The sequence below is a fragment of the Lonchura striata genome, chromosome 1 (genome assembly GCF_046129695.1).
Source record: "Lonchura striata isolate bLonStr1 chromosome 1, bLonStr1.mat, whole genome shotgun sequence".
NCBI classification, from domain to species: Eukaryota; Metazoa; Chordata; class Aves; order Passeriformes; family Estrildidae; genus Lonchura; species Lonchura striata.
This window is the reverse complement of record NC_134603.1, coordinates 111,590,013-111,595,420: the sequence shown is the minus strand read 5'-3', so window position 1 is coordinate 111,595,420 and position 5,408 is coordinate 111,590,013.

The window sequence follows — 5,408 nt, the reverse complement described above, 5'->3', positions numbered from 1 at the left end:
TGTCCTGGTAGTGCTCTGAGCCAGGCTGAAATAATACACCCAGTGTTGGACCTGCACAAGCTACAGCCCCTTTTAGGATGGGGCTTCTGCACTGGACTCAGCTCCATGCTGATTTCAGCTCTCCATCTTCCATCTTGGAGCTGACTCGCAGAGCGTACCCTGAGCTCAGTCATGTCAGAATGCAAATGCCCACAGAGAACATTCTTGGGAAAAAGCATAGCAAAGAGAAGCATAAGGTGGGAAACTTCTGCACTCTGGAAGGTAAGATGTGAACAGCTGTCTCTGCCTTCTCCCTTTGTTACCAACATCAGAGCATGGCTCCACCAGAGGACATTGACCAAAAAAATGCAGACCACCAGATATGATGTGGTCCAAAGGTGATACTTCAGCACTTGGAGGGGGAACTTGCTGGTTTTATTTCTCTTTGTCCAAACAATCAATTTTTACTTTATTTAGCCCATCCTGAGAGATCATTTCAACCCTTGTGGCTGTAGATCTGCCTGCCCTTCTCTCTCTTAGCAGCAGCTGGCAAAATTTACTGTATTTACCTCTCATTGGCAATATTGATTGTTCTCTTAAATTCTCTTTGTCAACTTAATTTCTCAAAGTGTCCTATATTTAAAAGACAAAGGACTTGAACCTCAACATGTGCTTAGTAGGAGGAAGACCCTCTCTGTTAGCGGGCTTTGGAAATTTTTTCTTTTTCTAGGAACTGAAGATGCAGAAAAAAGTCCTTTTTAAAAAGAATTTGGTTAAACTTGAGTGCTATCTCTTTTTTCTGTGTTTTATTTTCCTTTGGTTGGTCTGTCATTTAACATACTTTATTGCATAAAATGAACCCTAGCCAGGTAACATTTCCTTATTTACCAAAAAAGGTACAGTTTTGGTTATCACCTGAAATTTCAAGCTTCTGAAATTACCACCTGACATTTCAAGCTTCCACGTAATTCTCTGCAAGCCATTTGTGTGGCGTAGCCGCCTGACCTCCAAGCTGTCCGTGCAAAGCTGAAAGCCACCATACCTGACCCAGGCTCGGGAGCCCCAGCTGTGGCTCACAGGTGAAGGAGAACTTCTGGGTGCTTGTGTGAGCCCTTGCAGCTTGCAGGACAGAGTGGGCTTTGGCATGCCTACAGACCCAGGTGCAACCTCCTGATGCTTGGCTCAGAACCTATGAGCCAGCCTCCCTGGCCTAAGGTTGTTTTAGGGGAGCCAGCCTGGCTCACTTTTGGGCTGCTCAGAAACCTTCACAGCTGTGCAACAGCATTCCCTGGTGTCTAAATCCCAGCAGTTATTAAAGCTTTCCTACCTGAAGGCTGTTGCTAGGCAAGAGGTGTCCTGCTAGTGCTCCATCACTGAGGTCAATTAAATGCTATCCTCAAGCAAGTTCCTTTGAACTGAAGTCTGTGTGAAAACAGAGACAGGATTCTGGTTCTCTTCATTAAAGAATTATTTGAGCTGTTGATAGAGACAAGCTTCAGTCGCAGCTTTTAATTTCTTCAAAGTAGAAAGGAGGTTTGGACAAAAATTTTTTAGGACTAAGAAAGGCCACTGAGTTTTTAAAAAGAAAGAAAAGGCATCTGATGTAATGTATATAATTTGAAATTGCAATGTCCACCCCCTCCTCCTTTGCATCACTCTTTCATCTGAAATGAGTGCCAATGTCAGATGACACCATAGTTCATGCCCATGTAAATGGTAAGGTCCTAAGTTGTACCAACAGAACAAGGCAGATTTTTGTTCAGATTTGGGATTTGCTGCAAGAGGAGGAAAAAGATAGGAAGGTTGCTAAGGTTTAAAAGAGAGAGTAAAGCAGAGAAAGTGAAAAAAGGGAAGGAAAATATCATGTGTAGGCTCAAAGGTAAAGGCTGTTTTTCTCACTGATAATAAATGTGCCAAGAAGGCTGAATTAATTTTAAAAGGTCATTGGAAAAAAAGTCAGATGAAAACCATTTTGATATTTGAAATCCAAAGTTTTGTGCATGTTATTTCATCCTGGATTTCTGTCAGCTCAGCCAACCATTTTCTGGGCAAGCAGCATTGCAGCTTGTAAAGGAACCTGTCTCAAAGCCAGGATCCCCAGATCCCTTGCTGGAAGCAGCTCTGCTCAGCTCCATCAGATAGACATAGCCAGGACCAAAACAGTTCAATAACGTGGGGAACTGCTTGCCCTGGGATTGGGAAAATACTCAAGGCTCAGCTAAAAAAGCTGGAAGTGGGGTTGTGGTTGAGGTTTCCCTTATTTCAAAGTCTCTGGATTTCTTTTCATTCCAGCAGGCAGAATGTTATTTTAAAAAATTAAGTTGCAATGCTAAATTGTTTTTAGGATTTTTTGCCTGAAAAATTACAAATCAGAATATTAATGTAAGGAACTTTTCGTGCCTCATTCAATCCTAGTGGGTACCTAAATTGATTTTTGTAGCAAATATTTTTTTTGTCAGTGAGAGACAGTTTAGGAGTCTCTATGCTTATTGAAGTTTCATGTTCAATGTTTTGAATAATTCAGGCAGAAAAAAATATTTTGAAAATGTCAGATCATTTTACTTTGAGATTTTTGTGTTTCATTCTGCTGCAGCATTGTAAAGCTAAAGGAAACACAGGAAAAGATTTGGTAAGGCCAAATCCTTCACTACATTTGACAGTGCTGTGGGAAAATCCACATCTTACCACTCTATGAGTTGGAACCCACCAACCCTTCACCCACCTAGCCTGTCACCACCAGGTTAGGGAGCTGCTGGCTTAATGTAACATCAAATATTTTCTTGTATATTTAATGAAGTGAATTTTGGAGACACAGCATTCAACTCCAAGATCAGGAAGTCCAACTTTGTCCTCCCACCTCTACGGGTGTATGACCCAAAATGCTAGGTTTCCCTGGGAAGAGGGAAGAATTATCATGATGCTGTCAGTCTTCAGTATCCAGACAAAAGGTGTTATATTGTACCTAAATATGAATAATTGTTGAACTTTTTAAAGAAATAGGAATCCTCTTGCTCCCTTGCAGCTGTGTTCCACCTCCTGCTTCTCAAGCTGCAGCAGAAGCTGCTGAAGGGCTCTCTGAAAGTTTATAATTTTTTTCATTTAATCTGAAACAGTTTCTCAGCCCTTTCTTTTGGTGTGGAAAACAATGCTTGATTTTAGAGTCAGTAGAAAAGGGATAGTTCTTTATTGAATTATAAACCTGTAGTAACACAGTGTATTATTTCATCCCCCCTCAAACAGCTTTCCACCAGGCAGAAATGAAACATGTGTCCTTCCCTTGATTTCTGTTCAGGCACCCTGTGGGTGATAGCAGCCAATTAGCTATTTGCCATAGGATGGCAGCATCCTGAATGCATATCTCAGCTGGTGAACCATTTGTCTTCTGAAATCTGTACTCTGCGCCTTCTGGATGTAGTTCACACCCCAGTCTAACATACTGGAGTAACATGGGCTGCCAGCATCATATCTGCAAATACAAAAATGTGAAATATTTTAATCTGTAGGCTTGGTTCTGAAAAAAAAAGTACATATTTTTTCCCCCTGTTGTCCTCCCATTTTGAAAGACCCTTCCCAGCTTGCTATGGCTGTCATGTAGAGTAGAAGGCATTCACAAATCCTTCTAACTGATTACTTTTCTTAGCATCAGTTTTCAAGGGTCTTTCCCAATGCTGTGCAAGTCCCTGCAGGTGATGTATCACAGGAGACCTTCAGGCTGCTGGAAAGGCCTTACATAGAAGCCAGTGTGATTTTAGAGCCAGAGCCAAGACATGGTTTATTTCCATTGCTGGGGCTGCAATCCTGCACTAGAGGAAGGAGTGACAAATGTTGCCCATGAGAGAAGAGTGTAGTACACAAAAAATCATTGGGTAAAAAAACAAATGTTAAATAGGTAAGCTAAAAAAAAAAAAACACCCAGTGCACAGAGAAAATGACAGACAACTGCTGAATTTTCCTACTAGTGCATCTCACTCTCACTCCATTTTATTGCTAAATTTTTTGTAAGAAGAGTTAAGCTGCTCACATATGTCGAGATTTGCCAGGGTTTTCATTTTTAAAGTTGTGCCAGAGGGGCAGGTGGCAAAGGAGACTGACAGTTGTTTATCCAGCTTTGATATGAAGTGGAACCATCATGTTCTGGCAAGGAGTAAATGGAGGAAGTCAAGTCATGACAGCATGTAGTTTCTTGCTCAGCCTCCTCATGCTTCGCTTTAACTCCCCTCTGGACAAGCCATTTAACCACAGTCATCCTTAGCTGCTTTATTTTTGTGTTAGAGACAGAAATATCTGTGCCACGTTTCCATGCCTACTCATATTTACAGAGTTTTTTTCTGAAATCCCAAGCTGAAAAATCAAAGGAAAGGCTTGATAATAATGTGACAGCAAAGCAAGTACACCTCCAGCATCCGTTGTTTTGCCCTGAGTCTTTTCTTCCAGGAGAACAGTTATTCAGAAAGGGAGGTCAATAGAACTCTAAACACAAGCAAACGGAATAGTTCATATTTCTTATTGTCTTTAACGATGTTCAGTGACATGAAATTGTTACCATGGAAACTAGTTCAACAAAGGTATTACATGCGCTGTTTCCAAGGTTCAAGCAAGGCTCCTGCCTCTAACAGAGAAGTTTTAGAGGAAGGAATGACTTCTCAGAGTCTTCATGGATCCAGCAATAGGTGTCTGAAAACCCCCAGTCCAGTAACTAGATGTTTGTGGGACTTCACACAAATTTAGGACATCCACTGTTCTCAGCTCCTTCCCTTTTAAGTAATCAGTATAAATTTAAGATACTATTAGCTGAAGACCCTTCAGGAAATCCTAGAGCTGAGTATGGCATGAAAATGTACCTGCCAAATCAATTATTCTCTTCTAGTGCTTCGCTGCAGGCTGTTTTAGAACAGAAGAGATATGATCTGGACTTTCCAGATGGGGCTCATCTAACAAAAGATAGATGCTGAGAAAACAGAATATTCTGCATGTTTATGTGTCTGATGATGAACTTCCTCTCATTTCCAAAAGGCGTATCTCCATGGGGCATGCTTCTGAATTCCATCCAGAGCTTATAGGAGGCAATTGATTTGCCACAAGATATAATTCCTGTTATACTCTATTCCTATTCCAGTCTTCATATAACTATATCAAAAAGCATCCAGAGAGAGAGGCAGGGGGGACACCTGCAGCAGTCAAGGTTAAGAGATTTGCTTGGGTGTTCCAAAACCAGCAGTGGTTGTGAGGTAGGTACAGTGGCAGGATCATCACCAGAGTAAGCACAGCTCTGCAGGAAGCCTACAGAGCGTGTTACACCCCAGGATGGACTGGCTTGGGAAGGCCAGTCTGCACAAGACATTCTTGATGACACAAATTTGAAAGTCTAGAAAATAAGACCTGCAAGGAGAAATGGAAGGATGTAGGTTTTTAGCCAAAGAGAGGACTGA